General features: G+C 42.7%; 1 pseudogene; it reads left to right on the top strand.

The window, feature by feature from the left end:
- Window positions 1-3,744: 3,744 nt before the first annotated feature.
- Window positions 3,745-19,568, top strand: LOC120528904 (annotated as a pseudogene).
- Window positions 19,569-25,430: the final 5,862 nt, after the last annotated feature.

Consider the following 25,430-nt stretch of genomic DNA (forward strand, 5'->3'; position numbering starts at 1 on the left):
AATCAGCCTCCCTCAACCCTCAAACATTTTTTTATCATCCAGTTTGTTTCCTTACCTCTTGGTTACCTTGTTAGGCTTCCTTATCCATGAAAAGATTTTAAAATTTGGTTTTAAAATTTTTGGTGTGGCCCTCTGAAGATGATGTCAATAAAACGGCCCAGTCCAAAAAAATTGGTAAAATAAACCTCAGGAGAATTATACAAATAAATCAAAGGTTTATATGTTACCTGACTATTACTGAGGGGTATTAGAACACAACTGTAAAAAAAAAAAAATTACAATTTTTTATTTTAATAATATTAGTATCAATATCAATATTATTAATATTAGTAACATCTGTGGTGTTAGGGTCGGTTTTGACCCATATATATTTACTTCAAGAAGAAGGCAAAAAAAGTATTTTTTTCAAAAGTTGAACTTTAATTTAATTACAAAGACAAAGCCAAACAAGTAAGACAAAATAAAATACAAAATAAATTACAAAATGTCGATCAAACAAACAATCAAACCAATAGAATTAGTAGTACGGTGGTAGGGTGGTAGCTCTCCAGGAGCAGGATTGCTACTGTATGTTTACACTATGTGCAAGTAGGACAGTAAGTGACATTTTTAGTGTGCTCTTTGCAAATATCTTTCTTGCATTTGGCACACATGGAATTGGTTTTTCTGTCCTTGCTGCTTGGGCAGACCTGACAGCGCTTTCTTTTGGAATCCGCAGCCTCTCTGGGTCTGGGTCTGTGGCTGTGGCAGGGCTGGCTAAAGGGAAGGATGCTGGTGCTGAAGCTCTTCGTCTTCCTGCTGACCACTCCTGGATTGAACATCAAAGGCAGGCGCTGCACCCATCTCTCCCAGACATCCCTTATGGGAGCAAGCTTGTCACGTCTTGCTCTCATGTCTCGGTTGTCAAACCTGAGGACTCTCGAGATCATGTGGAAGCTCTTCAGTGACATCGTGGCCGAAAAATATTTCTGCCTGTTGCTGTGTCCCAGAGACTGGCTGTGGCCTCATTGCTGGATCGGTATACTCCAGCAAGAAGAAGAATTCCAATATAAGCATCCAGGAATTCTTCATCAAAGTCAATCCATGTGTCTCCGTAGACTTTTTGTCCTTCTGGGTTTGTCATGTCAAGTATTATTTTCTTCAGCGATGATGGCATGAACTGTTCAAAACTTGTTTTGATGTCACTTATCCTTGTTATGGTAAACCTTGTGACCCCAGGAGTCATTCTGATGATATTTTCAGCAGCTGCCCTGCCAGTTGTCCTGCGAGTCTCGTCAGGTGGTACTAACCTCCAGGAGATGCTGCCATTCTTGGACTGTAGTACTTCAGCTGGTGGGGAAACTGCTTCAGAGGTGATCTCCTCCTCAGACTCTGCGTCTGTGTCTTCTGACTGACACTCCACAATGTCTTCCTCCTCTGAGTCCACCTCATCAGTGTCGCTGTGCCACTCTGTAACTTGTCCTTCAGCTAGGATATGATCCAGAGCTTGGAGTGCTGTGAATCTGGCCATTTTTACCTCTGCAAATTAGATGCTCTCTCTCCAGTCACAATCACCAAACTGAACTGGTCTGGGTCTGTTTTGTCTGGGCTGTCTCTGTTTTTTAACTCGGGGGAGGTGTGAAGAGATAAGCCCCTGACTACAGCTCGGGGGATGGGAGAGGCCTGCTACCTGACAGAGTTGTGTGGGGTGTGTGGGGTGTGGGGGGGCAGAGTGAGCTGAGAGTGTGTTTATACTGGAACTTAAGTTTGGCCAGTATTTATTGTTTTATGATCTCTTATTGTACCCTGGGTCGTGGCCGACCCGCTAAGACCACAGGCAGTGAATTTCTGATTAGAGAAATAATTTACCTTTTTTTTTTTTTTTTGTTTAAATGGAAGTTTCAGAAAAATAGAAAAAGCCTTGATGCAGTAAACAAAATGTATGTGGTACTTTTATGCATTTAAAACTTGAAAACGGGTCGGTACCGACCCTAGGGTAATAGTAGGGTTAAGTAACAGGAAGAATTGGCTTCTCATTAAGAAATTGGTTGGAGTTTGAAGCCCCAATTTAGCTGGCCATCTGTTGGCTCATTTCACATCTCACTTCTGTTTGGCTGTCATTTATTGAAGGAATGAATCAAGTCAGAGGACTGAATTCTTAAAAACAGGGATATTGAAATGAAGGGAAAAGGAGTTAATCAGCAGTGAAAGCTACACACTGATTGGGAAAAGGGTTAGAATGAAAACCTGCAGCCACTGCGGCCCTCCAGGCCCGGAGTTGGACACCCCTGCCGTAGAGTGCGGGATTACTGATGCAGTGTGTCATTCATGCCACAAGAGAAGGCATTTAGCTAGAAAATGTCGTAGTGCTGCATCAGCATACATGGGATAACAACGAGTCAGAGACTCCGGCAGACAAGGGGAGGTGCATAGTGTTGCTAAACCAGACGGACTATCATGAGAAAGTTTTGTCTCTGCTTAGTGACAAAAACACTTATGAACCCCTAAAATGAGATCCAAGTAGTCAGGGCCGGATTTTCCTATAGGCTAACTAGGCTTCAGCCTAGGGCCTCAAGATCAAGAGGGGCCTACATTCAAATTGTTAGCAATTTGAACAAACTTAAAAATGGGAGGTGAAAGGGCCTCATAAGTGGAATAGCCTAGGGCCTCTTTTCATCTAAATCCGGCCCTGCAAGTAGTGGTTACAGGAAAAAGCTGATAGATTGTCTCAAGCAGTTAGTGCATGACAACGCTATTGACCGGACCTCATACCACAGATTATACAGGTCAAGTCAAGTCAAGTAGAGCTTTATTGTCATCCTAACAATATACTTACTTACAGTACACAGTAGGACGAAATATCGTCCTCCAGAGTCAAAGGATGCAATACACCCTATATACACCCATATATATATAACTATGATAAAAAAAGAAAAAAATATACAGTGTTATGTAGTGCTATGTAATCCAGAGAGTGTAAGGAGTAAAGAGTCCAGTGTGGAGGAGGGCAGCATGGTGTTCAGGAGCCGGACTGCTTGAGGAAAGAAACTATTGCACAATCTAGCAGACCTGCTCCTGATGCTGCAGAGTCGTCTTCCAGATGGAAGAGGACAAAACAGTTGGTGAGAGGGGTGGTGGGGATCAGCCATGATGCTAGTGGCTTTATGAAGGCAGCGTGAGGTGTAGATCTCCTGCAGACTGGGTAGTGAACTGCCAATTATGCGCTCACCGGTTCGCACAATCCTCTGAAGGGCTTTGTGGTCGGAGGCATGGCAGTTTCCATACCAGACTGTGATGCAGCTGGTCAGGATGCTCTCTGTGGTGCCTCTGTAGAAGGTGGTAAGTATAGGTTTGGGGAGGTGCACCTTCTTCAGTCGTCGCAGGAAGTAGAGACGTTGCTGGGCTCTTTTTGTAAGATAGGTGGTGTTTTTGGTCCAGGACAGGTCGTCTGTGATGTGAACTCCGAGGAACTTGGTGCTCTTCACTCTCTCTACTGTGACGCCATCAATGCTGAGTGGAAGATGGACAGCCTTGGTCTTCCTGAAGTCAACAATCAACTCTTTTGTCTTTTCAACATTAAGAGACAGATTATTGTCTTTGCACCAAAGTGCCAGCCGTTCCACCTCTTCTCTGTACGCCGCATCATCATCGTTCTCGATGAGTCCCACTACTGTAGTATCATTGGCGAACTTGATAATGTGGTTTGTGTCAGAGTTGGAGGTGCAATCATGGGAAAGCAGTGTGAAGAGTAGCGGGCTTATACCCATGGGAAGCTACACCAAGTCTGTATGGTTTACCGGAGATACATAAACAAGATGCACCGTTAAGACCCATTGCCTGTATGATCAATTCGGTTACATATAACATCTCAAAGTTCCTGGCCGCTGTCCTCATCCTGTTGGTAGGCAGCACAAAACACCATATGCAGAACACTTTGGATTTTGTGGAGAAGGTGAGAGAGTTTTTAATTGTCATAGAGCGCAGGTGTCCAGCTCTGGTCCTGCAGGGCCGCAGTGGCTGCAGGTTTTCATTCTAACCATCTTCTTCATTAGTGACCAGTTTTTGCTGCTAATTAACTTCTTTTGCCTTAGTTTTAATTAACTTGACTCAGGCCCCTTTGTTGTTTCTTTTTCCTTAATTTGTAGCCAAACCAAAATGAGACACACACCAAGCCATCACATAACCAGCTCGCCTATACCCATCACACAATATCTGAAAATAAAGAAAGGTGATGATCTCAGTAAGGTTGATCTCATAGGTCACCAAAAGATTTTGATGGTGTTCTTAGAAAAAACAGAAAATCAACAGTTTTGGAAATGTCTGCTGTGGCAAAATGAGAGCAGCAACAAGCCATGGATTTAAGTAACGGGTTTAAGTAACAGGAAGAATTGGCTTCTCATTAAGAAATTGGTTGGAGTTTGAAGCCCCAATTTAGCTGGCCATCTGTTGGCTCATTTCATATCTCACTTCTGTTTGGCTGTCATTTATTGAAGGAATGAATCAAGTCAGAGGACTGAATTCTTAAAAACAGGGATATTGAAATGAAGGGAAAAGGAGTTAATCAGCAGTGAAAGCTACACACTGATTGTGAAGAGTAGCGGGCTTATACCCATGGGAAGCTACACCAAGTCTGTATGGTTTACCGGAGATACATAAACAAGATGCACCGTTAAGACCCATTGTCTGCACAATCAATTCAGTTACATATAACATCTCAAAGTTCCTGGCCGCTGTCCTCATCCTGTTGGTAGGCAGCTCAAAACACCATATTCAGAACACTTTGGATTTTGTGGAGAAGGTGAGAGATGTCATTATGAAGGCAACGGAAACTTTGGTCTCATATGATATTACATCTCTATTCACTTGCGTTCCAGTTACAGAAGCAGTGAAGGCGGTCCGTAAGAGATTGCAGGATGACCCCACACTCAGTAAAAGGACCAAGTGTGTTTGCTCTTGGAACTGTGTCTTCAATCTACATATTTCATATACAAAGGCCAGTACTACAGGTAGAAACATGGGTGTGCCATGGGTTCCCCAGTTTCACTTATTGTGGCCAATCTGTATATGGAAGAAGAGGAAAAGAGGGTGCTGTTATCCTATCCTGGAACACCACCAAGCCATTGGTTCAGGTATGTGGACGACACCAGGGTGAAAATCAAATCCCAGGAGGTACCACAATTCACTGTCCAAATCAACTCAGTGGACAAACCCATCAAGTTCACCAGGGAGGACATGAAATGTGACAGGCTAGCTTTCTTAGATTGTGAAATTTCTATCAGCAATGGGGGACATTTGAAAGTTGATGTGTACCATTAACCAACACATACGGATCAGTATTTAAGGTTTGACTCACGCCATCTACTAGAGCACAAATCAGGTGTCATCAGGACTCTATAACACAGAGCAAACACCATACACACAGACACAGAGGCCAGGGAAGCAGAAGAACATCATATCAAAAAGGCCCTGAGTAAATGTGGTTATCCCAGCTGGACACATAAAGAATGCTCTACGCAATCCAGGAGAGAGGAAGGACAAATGCTGCCTAAGCGAAAACCTTTGGTGATCCTTTATGTGTCAGGAGTATCGGAACAGCTGAGACACATTTTTTCAAAACACCAGGGGCCTCATGCATAACGCCGTGCATAGAATTCGAACTATAATATGACGTAAGCACAAATGCAGATGCAGGAATCTGGGCATACTCCAACTTCCTCGTTCATCCGCTCCATAAATCACAGACAGCGTGAAAAGTATTTCACGTACACGTGCCTTATGTCCCGCCCCAACTCCTCCCAGAATACGCCTCTTTGAATATGCAAATCAATATTAAGAGCCCTTAGGCCTTGTTCACACGGGCGTTAAAATCGAGCGTTTTTTTCGAGTTCGTAGCGTCCGGTGAGCGCGGATCAAGCGCCGAGTGTTTTCTACACGTAGGAGTCAATGAGAGTGTTCACACGGGCTTTGGTGACGTGCGTTTGTCCGGCTGCGCGTTTATACGGCATCAAAAAAACGTTGCATGCAGCTTTTTCTTGGCGTTCAAAACCCAACGAACGCAAGGAAGCCGCTTCTAGTTCGTTTTCTGCGCGTTTATTTTACGCTTCGGAGGAGCGGGGGGGAGTGGGTCATTTCAGTGCATAACACCGGTGTAAGCGCACACTCGACTACGGTGTCCTTACCTCAAACTGACAAGTAGTCTCTCTTCGGGGCTAACACCAAGTCGCATATTGGTTGATCGGCGTGCAATGTGGCATTGCGCCAGCTGCAGCAGACAATCAAAAGTGGAAACAGACATCCGACAGTAATTTAAAAACTTGCGCGGAAATTTTCGCATTTCATCATAAAGCACAAAAAAACTTCCTTTAACCCGACGTTGTGCAGTCAGAGGATGAACCCAGTAGCGGTGGCGATTTTTTCTCTCCCTACGTCGCCGTATAACGAGTATTTTTAAAACAAGAACATAGCAAAATGGTCCATATTGAAAGGAGGCACCTCAAATAAAACGACAAGTGCTTTCATATCCAGTTCCCGACACTGCCTCCACAGGTTAACACACAAACTACAATTTGGGCTGCAGGCTAGCGTTAGACAGAGACAAACGAACGCCGGTGTAGAAGTCAATCGATCGCCACAAAATGCAACATAAATGTCTAGGACGTTCAGAGCAAGTTCGTTTATCCAAAAACTTAACGCCCGTGTGAACAAGGCCTTAAGCTCAGCGTTCTGTGAAAAGACAATGGCAAAACCACGGGGGAAAACAGAACAATTTCTCGCATACCAAGTGGAGGCAGAGGAAAACGTACTATTTGTTGGTTTAAACCGTGGTATAAACAAGAAAAGGAAGCTGATCGAGTGACATAGCGTGTTGGAGAAACTCGAAAGCTCACGTTCACAAAGTCGCACAGTGCCCGAAATAAAAAAAGAGTCGCATATCAAAGTCGGTGTGTAAAGGCGAGTCGTAGCCAACCGTCTGTGTTTCATATTAAAGCTTATTAGGGGACAGAGAAAAAAAAAAGGCACACAGTGGGGAAAACGCAGGAAATGTCAACTTTAATCTCGAAATTTCCACTTTAATCACATAGTTTATTTGGTCATTAAAGTAGAACATCATAAACCTAATCTTAAACTCATTTAGTTTGCTAGTTTCTCAAATCACATCGTAATTAAAGTATAGCACGTTTAAGTGCCAAGAGGATTGTCGTGAATTATACATCGGGGAAACCAAACAACCACTGGTGAAGCGGATGGCACACCACAGAAGAGCTACCTCGTCTGGCCAGGACTCCGCAGTCTATTTACACCTACAGGACAGTGGTCACTCTTTCAGTGATGAAGATGTGCACACCCTGGACAGGGAGGAATGCTGGTATGAGCAAGGAGTCAAGGAGGCCATTTAGGTAAAAAAGGAATAACCATCTCTGAACCGAGGAGGGGGCCTAAGGGTACGTCTTTCTCCATCTTACAATGCTGTGATTGCAGCCGTTCCCCAACTCTCTGTGAAAGGTACTCATGGCTATTGATCAATGAACAATTTGCATATCATTGATCACACGGCCCATTTTTAGCCAATGGTGCTAGTTTCAGTCATTATGCAAAGAGACTGAGGAAGTCACTTGGATGAGTGATGTAACGTATCTCCCTGGAAAAGAATTATGTCCAGATGAACTGAATCAACTTTCTAGAATGAGTCAGAGACGAATGGGTGAGTGGAATCCATTCATTTAAGGATGAGGAAGGGGAGGTAGAATAAATCTTTTGCCTGTTTGAAGTTCATGGAGATAAAGTGAGACCTCATAAAGTAGAACTACACATTAATGGACAAAGAATGGATATGGAATTTGCTACAGGAGCATGTAAGACATTAGTAAATGAAGGAACATACAGAAACTTTAGAGGAGTAAGATTCCATCCCAGCAGGATCAGTCTGAAAACATATACGGGGACAAGGTTAGAGTAAAGGTATATCTCAAAAAGTTAGAATATCATTGAAAAGTTCATTTAGTTCAGTAATTCGATTCAAAAAGTGAAACTCATACATAGATTCATTACACACAGAGTGATATATTTCAAGCATTTATTTCTTTTTATTTTGCTGATTATGGCTTATAGCCATAATGAAAACCCAAAATTCAGTATCTCAGAAAATTAGAATATTGTGACAAAGTTCAATATTGTAGACTCACGCTGCGACACTCCACTCAGCTGATTAACCCAAAACACCTGCAACGGGGTCCTGAGCCTTTAAATGGTCTCACAGTCTGGTTCAGTAGGCCACACAATCAGACTGCTGACTTGACAGTCGTCCAGAAGACAATTACTGAGACCCTGAACAATGAGGCGATGCCACAAAAAGTCACTGCTAAAGAAGCTGGCTGTTCACAGAGCGCTGTATCCGAGCATATTAATGGAAAGTTGAACACAATGAACACATTACAACATGGTCTAAATAGAGATAGATATGAGGATTGTTTGCATCTCTCGGACTGACACAGACAACCTGACTACAGACCCATATTATATTGAAAAAAACTCATCAGAAACTTCAAATGACTTTTCATTAAATATATTGAATAACATTACAAGTACTGGAGCGGATCAGCGAGCGGAAGCAGAGAGCGGCGGCGTCTCCCACAGGCACGTAGCCCTTCGAAAGCACCTGAGCAAGTTCACCTGAGGTAAAGCCGGCAGCTGACCAGTAGAAATAACCGGCAGTGAGAAATTAAAGTCGATCGCTCAGCGGGTGGTGGAAACTTAAAGCGACGGTGATTCTGCTCAACACGGAAAGCGCCGAAGCACCTATAAAAATGGCAAAGATGACTTCAACATTTAATGTAAGTTCTATCTGCTCTCTGCCCATCGAGGGCACGTTTATATGTTGTGTGTCCTGCAGTATGTACAGCTCAGGTTTTCCGGCCGACAGTGCAGATAGCTTCACCTGCCAAAAATGTTTAGTTAATTTAGAGTTGGTCGGGAAAATACGCGAATTGGAGGACCGCGTTAGGAATCTGATAGCGATTAGGCAAACCGAAAATTGGATCGACTCGGTTTGTTTAGACAATTCGGCTACATCTGATTCGGCTTCAGTCTCTCCAGGTCCCACTGTAGTCAGTGCGAGGCCGAAATCAGCAGCACCAATTCAGCCACAGGGCGAGTGGGTAACAGTAAGACGGGGGTCTAAGAATCCAAAATTTAGTCCCCCAGCACCCAGGTCACCAATTCGGACCCAGAACAGGTTCTCAGCTCTCCGCAGCGCGCCTGTGGAAACTGAGAATAATAAAGTGCTCATAATTGGCGATTCCATAGTGCGGAATGTTAGAATTCCAAACTATGTTAAACCAGCAGTTAATGTTAAGTGCCTTGCAGGGGCCAAGATTTCTGGCATAAAGGCCGCATTGGACCGTGTTGCCGACGATGAAGTATCTACCTTATTGCTGCATGTCGGCACTAATGATATTTATTTACAGCAATCTGAGGTATTAAAGCGGAACTTCATCTCTATGCACCAAAGCTAAAACAAAATGTCGGAATTTAATTGTATCTGGTCCCTTACCAAGATTATATAGAGGGATGTGATTTATAGCAGATTGCATTCCTTTCACTGCTGGCTAGAAACCTGGTGTGCAAATAAAAGCATAGCATTTGTGAACAATTGGGATGATTTTTGGGAAAGGCCTGGATTTTTCAGAAGAGATGGTCTTCATCCTAACTGGAGGGATCTTATGTATTATCCCAAAATATGGCAGCAAAACTGCCTGGTTGACTGATTAGAGCACCATCCAGGCCGCAGTCATGTGATCTTAAATCACAGGCTGTTCTTTATCCCACCTGTTATTTTCCTGAAGCTGTTACCCATAATCCCTGTTGTGGGGCATCCAGTAAATTTAGTTTTGATACAAACCATAAATTAATTGATAACCAAAAATAAGGTGTATAATTAGACCAAGGGATAAAACCAGACACTCCACCAGGGGCATCTGTAATAGAAATTTAATTCAAATTAAAACAAAAATATATCAGCAGTTCAGAAAGAACCATGCAGTTTTAAATGCTGTTTATTGAACATTCGCTCTCTTGGCACTAAAGCTGTTTTGGTAAATGATATATATTAAGTACAAAATCTGATCTGTGTCTTCTTACTGAAACCTGGCTTAGTAAATGTGACACTGTTCCCTAGCTGAGGCGTCACCAGATGGATACTCGTTCCTTCATAAGTCTAGAGATTCTGGTCGAGGAGGAGGCCTTGGAATAATTCATTGTAACAAAATGCAAATCACTCCTAAAAATTTAGGCAACTTTACATCCTTTGAGGCATTCATTTTAAATATTAAAACAGATTCCAACACAATTATAGTGCTAGTCTACAGACCACCAGGGCCATATTCATTGTTCATGACTGAATTTAGCAACCTTCTGTCTGATTTGGCTATAAATTATGATCACGTAGTTCTGATGGGGATTTTAATGTACACATTGATGTGGAAACTGACACTTTTAGCAAATGTTTTACTTATTTGTTAAATTCAGTAGGATTTTGTCAGATTGTCAAAGGTCCAACTCATAATCATAACCATACATTAGATTTAATTATAACTTACAAAGTTGAAATTCAAAATTTAAATATTACTCCATTAAATGTAGTTATTTCCGATCACTTCTTAATTACGTTTGATTTAGTTCTGCCCATGCCAGCGCACTCAGATTAAAACAAAGACAGTGCGACATCTAGATTGTAATTCTGCTTCAAAATTTATAGATACCTTGAGTAAGTCGAGTGTAATTGTGGAAAACCATTTAGATCAGTTAACATCAAATGTAAACGTGGAAAACAATTTAGATCAGCTAATATCACATTATAATGTGACCTTGAGAGATGCTCTGGACACAGTGGCTCCCCTAAAACAAAAGTGATCAAAGCACATAGAAACTCTCCCTGGTTTAATGAAAATACTCGAGCTCTTAAATTAGAGTGTCGAAAACTGGAGCGCAGATGGAGAACAACAAAGCTACATGTCTTTCAAATTGCATGGACAGAGAGTGTAATAAATATAAAAAAGCCCTCTTTAAAGCTCGCTCAGAATACTATTCTACATTAATAGATAGCAATAATAAAAATCCTAGGGTACTTTTAGAGCAGTGGCTAAATTAACAAATGGGAATTCAGATCAACAGTGCAAAATACCAACAGATATTAGCAGTACAGACTTTATGAACTTCTTCAATGAGAAAATTAAAAATATAAGATCCCAGATCTCAGCATCACAGTACAAACCAAATACTAGCTTAGCAGACCCTGTCACATTGCATTCAGCACTTTAATAATTTTAATCCTGTAACTCACCAGGAAGTCTTAACTTTAATTACTAAAATGAAGCCCACTACTTGTTCCCTAGATCCAGTGCCAACAAAACTAGTAATAAGTGCAATGGATGTTCTTGCAGCCTATTCTAACCATTATCAATAGTTCATTACTGCATGGCACGTACCTGATGCACTAAAAGTGTCAGTCATTAAACCTTTACTTAAAAAGTCAGACCTAGACCCACACATACTAAATAACTATAGGCCTATTTCAAATTTACCATTTCTCTCTAAAATACTAGAAAAGTAGTCGCCAGTCAGCTTCAGTCACACCTTACGCATTACAATTTATTTGAGAAATTCCAGTCTGGCTTTCGACTGGTCATAGTACAGAAACGGTACTAACACGGGTTGTAAATGACATTCTGATATCCTCTGATGAAGGAAATTCCACTGTAATTATGTTGTTGGACTTAAGTGCAGCATTTGACACCATTGACCATTCTATTTTACTGCACAGGCTAGAAAACGATGTTGGGCTTACAGGCCACGTGCTCGCTTGGTTCAGTTCTTATTTATCAAATCGATTCCAGTATGTACAGAAATGTGCAGACAGTACTCCATCATTATACACAGAAGTTCAATATGGTGTCCGCAGGGCTCAGTACTGGGACCTTTACTGTTTTCACTTTACATGCTTCCACTGGGATCTCTCATTAGGAAACATAATGTTAATTTTCACTCGTATGCAGATGACACCCAGTTATACCTTTCATTTAAATCAAATGAAGTTTCTCCGATGTTGTCTTTAATTAGTTGTGTTAGTGAATTAAAGGAATGGATGAATGAGAACTACTTGTCTTTAAATACAGATAAAACAGAGATGTTAATTGTTGGAGGGAATGACGCTGATCACAGCAATATTTTGTCGTCATTTAACTCAGTTGGAATCCCAATTAATTTTACTGAATCAGCCCGCAATCTAGGAGTTATCTTTGACTCTAGCATGTCATTTAATGCATATTACAAAGTCGTCCAAAACATGTTTTTCCATCTTAAAAATGTTAGGAAATTAAGGCGCTTTCTAAATAAACAGGATTGTGAGAAATTAATTCATGCATTTATCTCTAGTAGGATTGACTACTGCAATGCGGTGTTCACTGGCTGTTCAAACTGTTCTCTATACAGCCTCCAGTTAATCCAAAATGCGCTGCAAGAATTATTACAAGAACAAGAAAATATGAACACATAACCCCAGTTCTTAAATCTTTACACTGGCTCCCAGTTAAGTTTAGGGCAGATTTCAAAATCCTCCTTTTAACATATAAAGCATTAAATGGCCAAGGTCCGCTTACTTGTCTGAACTTATCATGACTTACAAACCTGAGCATTAAGATCTCAAGATGCCGGTCTGCTTAGGATTCCAAGGATTAATAAAATAACAGTGGGAGGTCGAGCTTTTAGTTACAGGGCCCCTAAACTGTGGAATGGTCTTCCTGCTTCCATAAGAGATGCCCCTTCAGTCTCAGCCTTTAAATCCCGGCTGAAGACTCACTACTTCAGTTTAGCATATCCTGACTAGAGCTGCTGATTAACTGTACAGACTGCATCTCTGTTGTTAGTCATTAGCACTATAACATAAGTAACATGATAATTATATTTGAATACTAACCCTCACCTATTCTGTTTCTTTTCTCGGTACCCAAATGTGGCCATTGGTGCCACGGCCCACCTGCCAAGTTGTTTGCCTGCCTATGGTAAAGTCATCCCTGATGGAGGATCACAGGAATCATGGGAAAGAGGGTCCTTTCATCGGAGCAATGTTTCAGCCGTGGCATGGCCAAATGGGGAGGCAGCTAGATGGATGAGGTCTCCAGGACTCTAAAAATATCCAAACCTAATTATGTCATATCATCTACTGTTAAACCGTACTTCTAAAATTTTTATTATTATGCTGTCTTAAGGAATTGTTCTGTTCTGTATATTGTATTGTATTGACCCCCTACTTTTGACACCCACTGCACGCCCAACCTACCTGGAAAGGGGTCTCTCTTTGAACTGCCTTTCCCGAGGTTTCTTCCATTTTTCCCTACAAGGTTTTTATTGGGAGTTTTTCCTTGTCTTCTCAGAGAGTCAAGGCTGGGGGGCTGTCAAAAGGCAGGGCCTGTTAAAGCCCATTGCGGCACTTCCTGTGTGATTTTGGGCTACACAAAAATAATCTGTATTGTATTGTATTGTATTAAACATTTTTAGTATTCATCAATTTTCAGATTTGTAGCTTATATGTATCGTTGCTTTCCAAAATTTAACGTGAGTAAAAGCGCGTGCCGCATAACTGCCTTCAAAACAGAATCAGTGCCATCGACGACATCTTCTGTAATGTGTGGGAGCCTCGGGACTTCTGTGTTAATGAGACAAAAAAGCTGAAAATAAACTTTGCAAATTCATCCAGAGGTGGACATAAAGATCATTCAAGTACTGACAAGATGGAATAGCTGAATAAGCACATCTGGACCCCGAATTTTAAAAAAGCACCTGACTTTGTCAGCAACATCCTTAATGTGAATGCATCTTGTTAAAGGCTGGTGACGGATCAATAAGTAAGAAGTCGACGAACTGCAGCACAGCAGAATACCTAATTTATGTAAGTAGAATTATTATGAAAAGACTGAGCTTTTGTCGTTAATGTATTCTTAAACCAGCTTCCAGTTACGCAGTCACTGGCACATTTAACATTTTCCTGCTCCTTTCCTTATTTTTTTAATATTTTATTAATTTTATTAAAATCACACAACAATCCATACAAGCAAATCAAGTTTAACAAAACAAGGTTTGAAGTAAATCGACCCCCACCCATGAGAAAGAGAGCTAGGTCAGCAGAGTAAAACTTCAAAAATATGTAGATAAATAAATGAATAAAAATAAATAGAATAAAGAAGAGGGGAGAGAATCCGCTTCCTCAATGCTTTAAATCCCTGCTCCCCAAAGCAGGCACCTGCTGCCACTTGTCGCCGATCATCAACAGTGAGTTTCATTCCAGGCTTTACCGTCTTTCCTGTCATAAACATTAAATAAGGCAGACATTTTCTGTACATATGTGTCGGATAACAATAAATTGGAAATAATGAGAAAAATCACAACATGGGAATATTTACGAGATGCACCTGGCATCAGGGTGAGGAGGTGTCTTGCCTCCCGTTACGTGAGCTCGTCTGCCGCCTCTCAGTCTGTCAGAGACACTGGCGCACATCACACCTGGACCAAATGCAATGCAGAATACTCACAATGTCCACTTTCAGAAATGCAGAAATAAATCGACTGGCTACTGAAGTACTGTATTCCATTGGCAAATGTAAAAATACAAAGCATAACATTTCAGACAAACAATGAGTTTTGTTAATTATAAACAATGCACCGTAACTTATATGCGTCGTTACTTTTTTGTTTATTCTCACCAAACGTCACATATTTACACGGGCAATAAATATGGGTTATATGTTTAAAATAATTCAGATTAAATCAAAATATTATCAAAATATATGAATAAACTGAGAAGCATTGGTCTTGTATTGGGAAGTATCAAAAGAAGCGTGGGTGCTATCATTTAGGACAGAATGCATTGTTAATGGCATGGAGGTGTCGAACTCCAGTCGTGGAGGCCGCAGTGGCTGCAGGTTTTCAATCTAGCCATCTTCTTCATTAATGACCAGTTTTTGCTGCTAATTCACTTCTTTTGCTTTGGTTTTAATTAATTTAACTCAGGCCCCTTAGTTGTCTCTTTTTTAAATTGGCAGCCAAACAATATGAGACACAAAACAAGCCGCCACATGACCAGTTCACCTGTGCCCGTCACACAGTATCTGAAAATAAAGAATAGTGAAGGTCTGATCTCTCAGGTCACCAAAACATTTTGACGAACAGAAAGTCAACATTTTTGGAAATGTCTGCTGTGACAGAATGAGAGCAGCAACAGGCCACAGAATTAAATAACAGGCTTAATTAACAGCAAGAATCGGCTTCTCATTAAGAGATTGGTTGGAGTTTGAAATCCCAGTTTAGGTGGTCATCTGTGGGCTCGTTTCACATCTTATTTCTGTTTGGCTGCCATTTTATGAAGAAACAAATCAATTCAGAGGACGGAATTCTTAAAATCAGGGCTATTATAATGAAGGGAAAGAAAACTCATCACTAATGAAGAAAATGTTTAGAATGAAAACCTGCAGCCACTGAGTTTGACACCCCTGCTCTACGGCAACGTGACGTCCTCCACAGCGGTAAAATTCCTCTGTTCGCAGGCGTCTCTCCCTTGTCGTTTGGGGTTTGTTTACTGGATCTTCGGGCCTTGTGTGTAGCAGCAGGTCTGCCATATCTTTCGATGCTGTCTCCGTAGATCTTGATAGCTCTATTCCGGATGATTTTGTGACTTTTTTTGTGACTTCTCTCATTGCGCTAAGTATCATAGTTTGCTTGCAGGAGCAATACATTCACTCTAATCCAAGACAGGGGCTGCGGGCTCAGGGGGGCAGGAAACAGGATGTCAGGAGTGGGAAGCCGAGTGGGGCCCTCCTCACTCACGCGTCAGCCTCCGTTCGAGTCACTCTACCTTTAGACACGTGTTGGAGTATACCTTGGATCTACTTAGCCAATGTTTCCAGGGCAAGATACAACCTGCGAACGCTGCAATCAAGCTCCAGCCTCACGTGTTTTAGGCCTGCACCAAATTAACATCATTCTGGACCAAAATCTTTAAATGCCTTTCAGACAGCCTTGGTGTCACAATCCCTCCTAACCCATTAACAGCTGTGTTTGGTTTACTCCCAGATGGGCTTTAAGTGGAGAAGGACAAACAAACTGTAATTGCCTTTACTACACTATTGGCACGCAGACTTATCTTGCTAAACTGGAAGAATCCTATCTCTCCTATTCAGTCAGTGGGTAACTGATGTTATAAACTATTTGAAGTTGAAAAAATCTAATTCTCACTTAGAGGATCTGTACAAAAGATTTTCAAAACCTGGCAGGATCTAATTAATAACATTTTCAAATAAGCATCTGTGGTGGGCTGGCGCCCTGCCTGGGGTTTGTTTCCTGCCTTGCACCCTGTGTTGGCTGGGATTGACTCTAGAAGACCCCCGTGACCCTGTAGTTAGGATATAGCGGGTTGGATAATGGATGGTTGGATAGAATAAGCATTTAAATCGAGGAAGCAGGTTCTCTGCTCTTTTACTCCATTTATCTTTAATCATTTATTAATTATTATTAGCTTAAAGTTTTACTCTGCTGGCCTAGCTCTCTTTCTCAGTGGTGGGGGTTGATTTGTTTTCAACCCGTTTTTACATTTGTATGGAATGTTATTTGATTTTAATAAAATCAATAAAATAAAAAAAAAAATAAATAAATGACAGATAAATTACATAATTAGTGAATTCAAAATGGATGGTGATATTTGTCAGAACAGCTTTGTGCTTACCATACTGTATATAAGGAAGGTAAAGCTGAAACTTCTGCCCTTCTAGTTGTATTTGGCATGTTTTATTTATTTTCTTTTAATTATTTTTAGACACAGCCTTTAAAAATTATACCTACTGTGGCCCCCGGCCGGGGCTGGAGCCCCGCCGGGACGCCCAGGAGGACATGAGGAGGGCTTGTGCCTCCTCCAGACCGCGAGGGGGCGTCCGTCCTGGTTCTATTGGGAGCCACGGGTCGAGGGCATGGAAGCCCTACCCTGTAGGGGCCCGTGGTTGCCGCCAGGCGGCGCCGATGCGGTTGATCCCATGCAGTCGCCGGCCGGAGCTGGAGCCCGGCCGGGACGCCTTGGAGGACGAGAGGAGGGCTTGTGCCTCCTCCACACCGCGAGGGCGTCCGTCCTGGTTCTGTTGGGGCCACGGGTTGAGGGCATGGAAGCCCTTCCTGTAGGGGCCCGTGGTCACGCCAGGCGGCGCCCGATGCCGGTTTATCCCGCGCGTTGCCGGTCGGGGCAGGAGCCCGGCCGGGACGCCTTGGAGGACCGGAGGAGGGCGAGTGCCTCCTCCAGACAGAGTGGGGCGTCCGTCCTGGTTAGGCAGGGCCTCGGGTACAGGGCTTTGAAGCCCAGCCCTGTAGGGACCCGTGGCCACCGCCAGGCGGCGCCCCGGTGCCTAATTATCCCGGGAGCCCGGGAAGTGCCGGGGGGAAGACTTTGTGTGGCACCCGGAGAGCTGCCAGGAAGACAGCCGACACTTCCGCCACGCTTGGGCGTGGCTAGAGACGGAACACCTGGGGCTCATCCGGGAGCCTTATTTAAGGGGCCGCCTCCCTCCAGTCATTGGTGGAAGTCTGGAGGAGACAGATGGAACTGGAGAGAGAGGACGGGAGGCGGCCAGGAAGGCACAAAAGACTGTGGGCCTGGACTTGGGGAGATCGGTGAGAAGGCACTGGGGGTGCACGTAAGGAAAAACTTTGTAAATATTGTATATAATAAATGGTGTGTGGTGAAACAACGATGTCCGTCTGTCTGTGCCGGGGCCAGCTTTCACACTACCTTTTACTTGATAGTAAAGCCTATGAACAATATTTTGTCATCAATCATCAAAATCAAGAAAACTGTTTTCACAAATCATTTGTGTCCAGTGGTAAAATATGATAGCTAAGAGTGAAAGCTGAATTAATTGATTTATGAATTCCTCAATGCCAAAAACTTAAAGGTTGTGAGGGAATCAAAGACAACTTGTCACATTTTGTTTGTGTTACAGATATAAACAGAATGGTGTTGTATCTCAGTCTTTTGCACAGTTCTACCGAATCCTCCAATTTCCCATCAATCATCCTAATTATCCAACTTGTCCTCCTCTCTGTTAACTTTCCACACCACAGATTGTGTTCTCTCTACTCCAAATATGACCACAGAATCCCCCCTCTTCACTGACCCCACTCCCTTTAACTCCACTTTATGCTCTGCTGGTGTCTTCTGACTCCAGCACTGCTGATGACTTGTAATCAATGCACCTCGCCGCACACTTTCACGTTCGTGTCCTGCACCGACCGGACCTGTAATGAGTTGTGCCAAAATCAATCAAAACACTAAAACTGATTTATAATTAAAACAATCAACACCCCTCTAACTCGTTTCACCACACACCCCAACCCACTAACTATTAGTCTGCACGGCTGAGATTTCATCTGAAAAACCATCCTGATGCAGTCCCAGTTATGGTAAATTTCAGTGTCTTGAATTCTGTTCTGCCATTTAACATGAAGGAGCTTTCAGAGACACAATATTTGGGAATGATGGAATTTTTGGAACACCCTCCACATTTTACAGGTGTAAAGAAAAGTGAGGAGCACCACAATCTTAAACACCTTCAGGCCCATTGGTGGGCTTACACCTCTTATGCTTCAGATGTTAGCATGAAGTCTGCCCGAGTCTACACTTACTTTAGTGGTCCTGGTGTTTACTTCATCATCAATGCCAGTGCCCTGGGACTGTGTGCTGCCAAGGTACATGAACCTGTTCTCCAAACTGAGTCTTTGACTGCTGGTTATAAGGTTTAGTTCAACATATGGTGTCCGTGGTGCAGACTGTTGCATTCTTTAGTCTTCTTATTGTTAATGACAAGTCCATAGCTGGTCCATTCATCAGAGAACTTATCAACACTGCACTGCTTATCAGCCTTTGAACCAGCATTGAGGTCACAGTTAGGATCACGAGGAGCCATCTGATGGTGTCTGTCCTAAACTTACTTTATTTTGTGAAGCCTTGTAAGGTTGATCGGTTTTCCATTTGTGTGCTAACTAATGCCAGTGCCTACATTATAGTCTTTGAATTTCCCCTTGGGATTAATAAAGTATCTATCTATCTATCTATCTATCTATCTATCTATCTATCTATCTATCTATCTATCTATCTATCTATCTATCTATCTATCTATCTATCTATCTATCTATCTATCTATCTATCTATCTATCTATCTATCTGTCTATCTAAAAGCATCAATGAACATGCTGGAGAACATTAGGCTGAACAGCATCAGGATGAAGACACAGCCCTGCTTAACTCCATTTCAGAGAGGGAAGGACTCCTGTGCGTCACCATTATCCTGAACTTCAGCATGAACTTGACACACCATGGTGATGAATTTCTTTAAGTATGATCATCAACCTTCTTTCTGCTAACAGAGTGGAAAGCCTTGCTGAAATCGATACAGCAAAAAAAAAAAAAAGCGATTGATATTTTGCTCCTGACATTTCTCTTGTAGATGCCTAACAGCAAACACCATATTAATAAACCAATCTACATTGTGCATCAGGAATAAGCTCCTGATTAAGATGTGAAGTAAGATGGTTAAGAAAACGCCTGGGGAGAACCTCACCTGTGACAGACAGCAATGATACACCACCAAGGTGATCACAGAGCAAACCATTTCCCTTGTGTTTGGACAGGTGGATTAGTGATGCCTCTTTATCAGTCTGGTGGAACTGAATCTTGCTGCTACATAATTTGGAAAAAGCTGTTCTACTACCACAACACTATCTTCTCCATACACCAACTAACCCATCTGCTTTACCTACTCGCCATATAGAGAGAACAGAAGAGAGGAAAAGGGAGTCCACCTCCTTCAAACAATCATCCACTGCCCCCCTGTCACCAAACATCTGTTGCAGACCTGCCAGTACAGCTTCACTGGATTGTGGACACCTGGTAGGAAACTGCGACTGAAGAAGTCATTGGATGGCCACACGTTTCCCACAGCAAACACCAGTCAGCTTACCAACAACAAAGAAACTGTGGAGTACTTCTACCATGAAACACTGAACAATGCAACATTACATTGAACTTCATCTTGAAGCTAACTGTTGATTCAGCCATTATCAAAACCAACTAATCCAGTTTAGGCCTGTGGGGGTTGCAGCTCATCTCTTGACATAGGCAGAAGTTAATTATTAAATTCTTTATTATTATCATAATCAGCATCACTATTCTCAATCTCGCTGAATCCAGTTCAAGATCACAAGAGACTGGAGCCAATCCTGGTAGTAAAGGGTGCATGGCTGACAATGTTGAAGCAGATTAGGCAGCACAGGCACCCTCACCCCGAAAGTAGGCACTCGGAGTCTCAGGACAGGCAGCAGAATCAGGCTTTATTGTACGGCGCACATACAGACTCAATTCAGATGACTTGAGCCCTGAGCATTCCACGAGCTTCAGATTTATTACAATTCTTATCTCAGTGGTGGCTCTGAGGCTAGGGATTTGCACTGGCAATTGGAAGATTGCTGGTTCAAATCCCGTAAATGCCAAAAGTGACTCTACTCTGTTGGGCCCTTCAACTGCAATTGCTCCATCCTGGGTATGATGTTAATCTGCATCCAGCCTTTGCATGCAGGCCCTCCAACCTGCAGGGAAAAACCTGTGGGTTGGTGGCAGAATTGGCACTCCAGCCACCATAAAAAACCTCACACTGGTTCCATTCCATCTGAACCAGTGTGGCATAAGGGCTATTTATATTCATGTACATATTCAAAGAGGCATAATTCTGGAAGGAGTTTGGGGAGTGGCGGTTAATTTACATGCTCATTGGGATTTATGGAGCGGATGAATGTGGAAGATGGTGAACGCACAGGTTTATCAGGTTTATGCATCTGAATTTTTGTATGTGTACGTACACTCACCTAAAGGATTATTAGGAACACCTGTTCAATTTCTCATTAATGCAATTATCTAATCAACCAACCACATGGCAGTTGCTTCAATGCATTTAGAGGTGTGGTCCTGGTCAAGACAATCTCCTGAACTCCAAACTGAATGTCAGAATGGGAAAGAAAGGTGATTTAAGCAATTTGGAGCGTGGCATGGTTGTTGGTGCCAGACGGGCCGGTCTGAGTATTTCACAATCTGCTCAGTTACTGGGATTTTCACGCACAACCATTTCTAGGGTTTACAAAGAATGGTGTGAAAAGAGAAAAACATCCAGTATGCGCCAGTCCTGTGGGCGAAAACGCCTTGTTGATGCTAGAGGTCAGAGGAGAATGAATGGGCCGACTGATTCAAGCTGATAGAAGAGCAACTTTGACTGAAATGACGACTCGTTACAACCGAGGTATGCAGCAAAGCATTTGTGAAGCCACAACACGCACAACCTTGAGGCGGATGGGCTACAACAGCAGAAGACCCCACCGGGTACCACTCATCTCCACTACAAATAGGAAAAAGAGGCTACAATTTGCACGAGCTCACCAAAATTGGACAGTTGAGGACTGGAAAAATGTTGCCTGGTCTGATGAGTCTCGATTTCTGTTGAGACATTCAAATGGTAGAGTCAGAATTTGGCGTAAACAGAATGAGAACATGGATCCATCATGCCTTGTTCCCACTGTGCAGGCTGGTGGTGGTGGTGTAATGGTGTGGGGGATGCTTTCTTGGCACACTTTAGGCCCCTTAGTGCCAATTGGGCATCGTTTAAATGCCACGGGCTACCTGAGCATTGTTTCTGACCATGTCCATCCCTTCATGACCACCATGTACCCATCCTCTGATGGCTACTTCCAGCAGGATAATGCACCATGTCACAAAGCTCGAATCATTTCAAATTGGTTTCTTGAACATGACAATGAGTTCACTGTACTAAAATGGCCCCCACAGTCACCAGATGTCAACCCAATAGAGCATCTTTGGGATGTGGTGGAACGGGAGCTTCGTGCCCTGGATGTGCATCCCACAAATCTCCATCAACTGCAAGATGCTATCCTATCAATATGGGCCAACATTTCTAAAGAATGCTTTGAGTACCTTGTTGAATCAATGCCACGTAGAATTAAGGCAGTTGTGAAGGCGAAAGGGGGTCAAACACCGTATTAGTATGGTGGTCCTAATAATCCTTTAGGTGAGTGTATATTTCCGCTTTTCTCCTTATGCCATGTTTTAGTGTGAATTCTATGCACGGCATTATGTATGAGGACCCTGGTGCTGCAGACTTTCTCATAATGATATCTTGCCGTCATAGACTTTCTCATAACAATTTATCCTTCACTGTCTGTTTCTTAATTGAAATCCCTTTGGCTTGAAGGACATATTTGCCACCTGAAGGTGAGCGTCACCTAATCACTCCTCCCTAATCCTGAGCTGTTAAAGATCGAAGGCCTTTGGTTAATTATTTCTCACCACTAATTTGGACTCAGTAGAACCCTCCTTTGAAAACTGGACTGCTTAATTATAATTCAATTAATGTTTTCTTGTTGCACTAGCATGTCTTTGGGCTGGCATATTAGACAGCTGTTCCAGTTAGGCAGCAGTACGCAGCGTCACTGATAAGGGCTCAGGGTACTTGTGTACTAAACGGATGGCGTGAATGGCAGTTCCTACCCATTGTAGTGTTGGGGTCCATGGGGGAGATTCCCCGCTTGCTTAATTTTTGGACTTTAAATTATTAGACTGACCTACCCAAACCACAAATACTAACCTTAAAGTTAGTGGGGGTGGAGCATAGTTGCCTACAGGTCCCTAATGTTAATGTCCCCTTCGGGTGCCTAATGTTAAAAACTAACATCCGATTTGCGTCACCATAATAGAAAGTGGTACTAGCCGTCCATGCCATCTGTTTAGTACACAAGAACTGGGCTGAGCTGTGGACAGCTTGGAATGGTGACTCTTGTCTACTTGAAATAAAAGTACAGGCCCTTAATAATTAATTCTTATATATTTTAAAACTGGGTTAATATACTCTTCTGTAACTTTATTATTATTATTCATAAAGAGGCACAGACATATAAACTAAAATGCACCATTAACCTAGATATCCATCCATCTATTATCCAACCTGCTATATCCTATTCACAGGGTCATGGGGGTCTGCTGGAGCCAATCCCAGCCAGCACAGGGCGCAAAGCAGGAAACAAACCTTGGGCAAGGTGCCAGTCCACCACAGGGCACACACACACCCACACACCAAGCACACATTTGGGATAATTTAGAATTTGTCTTTGGACTGTGGGAGGAAACTGGAGCACCCAGAGGAAACCCACACAGACACGGGGAGAACATGCAAACTCTACGCAGGGAGGAACCGGGAAGCAAACCCGGGTCTCCTTACTGCAAGGCAGCAGTGCTACCCACTGCGCCACCAAGCCGCCCTAACCTATATATATATATATATATATATATATATATATATATATATATATATATATATATATATATATATATATATATATATATATATATATATATATATATATATATATACTCACTAGTACAAAAGCTTGCCTATAGTGTTCCCATAATGAAGCCTTGAATGCTTACAGAAACTTGTTTAATCTGTCATATCAGGCAGAAGACCCAGCACGTGTGTTCCTAAAACAAAACCTCGCTGTTCGTTAGCTCAACTCCTTCAAACAGGGGTGGGCAAAGTCATTCCTGGAGGGCTGCATTGGCTGCAGGTTTTTGTTCCAACCCAGTTGCTTAATAACAAGTGCTTGCTACTCAACTAACACGTCTGATTCATTTAATTTGTCTCACTCATTAAGATTTTGAACTCTTATTGCTTATTTTAGTTTTAAACAGCTGTATTCTTGGTTTTAATTGCTCCTTGGTTTCTGACATCATTATGAGTCATTGCTGCCAAAGGACCAAAAATAATGACTTCTGTTTTATTGCAAGAAATTTTGTGCCATCCAATATTTTATTTCCTCAAAGCATTTCAACAGCTTTTATAACAGATGAAGTTACAGTGCATCCAGAAAGTATTCACAGCGCATCACTTTTTCCACATTTTGTTATGTTACAGCCTTATTCCAAAATGGATTCAATTAATTTTTTTCCTCAGAATTCTACACACAACACCCCATAAAGACAACGTGAAAAACGTTTACTTGAGGTTTTTGCAAATTTATTAAAAATAAAAGAACTGAGAAATCCCATGTACATAAGTATTCACAGCCTTTGCCATGAAGCTCCAGATTGAGCTCAGGTCCATCCTGTTGCCCCTGATCATCCTTGAGATGTTTCTGAAGCTTCATTGGAGTCCATGTGTGGTAAATTCAGTTGATGTGACATGATTTGGAAAGGCACACACCTGTCTATAGAAGGTCCCACAGTTGACAGTTCATGTCAGAGCACAAACCAAGCATGAAGACAAAGGACTTGTCTGTAGACCTCTGAGACAGGATTGTCTCGAGGCACAAATCTGGGGAAGGTTACAGAAAAATGTCTGCTGCTTTGAAGGTCCCAATGAGCACAGTGGCCTCCATCATCCATAAGTGGAAGAAGTTCAAAACCACCAGGACTCTTCATAGAGCTGGCTGGCCATCTAAACTGAGTGATCGGGGAAGAAGGGCCTTAGTCAGGGAGATGACCAAGAACCCGATGGTCACTCTGTCAGAGCTCCAGAGGTCCTCTGTGGAGAGAGGAGAACCTTCCAGAAGAACAACCATCTCAGCAGCAATCCACCAATGGTAGAGTGGCCAGACGGAAGCCACTCCTTAGTAAAAGGCACATGGCAGCCCGCCTGGAGTTTGCCAAAAGGCACCTGAAGGACTCTCAGACCATGAGAAACAAAATTTGTCTGGTCTGATGAGACAAAGATTGAACTCTTTGGTGTGAATGCCACGCATCACGTTTGAAGAAACCAGGCACCGCTCATCACCAGGCCAATACCATCCCTACAGTGAAGCATGGTGGTAGCAGCATCATGCTGTGGGGATGTTTTTCAGCGGCATGAACTGGGAGACTAGTCAGGATGAAGGGAAAGATGACTGCAGCAATGTACAGAGACATCCTGGATGAAAACCTGCTCCAGAGCGCTCTTGACCTCAGATTGGGGCGACGGTTCATCTTTCAGCAGGACAACAACCCTAAGCACACAGCCAAGATATCAAAGGAGTGGCTTCAGGACAACTCTGTGAATGTCCTTGAGTGGCCCAGCCAGACCCCAGACTTGAATCCGATTGAACATCTCTGGAGAGATCTTAAAATGGCTGTGCACCGACGCTTGCCATCCAACCTGATGGAGCTTGAGAGGTTCTGCAAAGAGGAATGGGCGAAACAGGCCAAGGATAGGTGTGCCAAGCTTGTGCCATCATATTCAAAAAGACTTGAGACTGTAATTGCTGCCAAAGGTGCATCGACAAAGTATTGAGCAAAGGCTGGGAATACTTATGGACATGGGATTTCTCAGTTTTTT

This window comes from Polypterus senegalus, chromosome 4, assembly GCF_016835505.1.
Source record: "Polypterus senegalus isolate Bchr_013 chromosome 4, ASM1683550v1, whole genome shotgun sequence".
In the NCBI taxonomy this organism is placed as follows: domain Eukaryota; kingdom Metazoa; phylum Chordata; class Cladistia; order Polypteriformes; family Polypteridae; genus Polypterus; species Polypterus senegalus.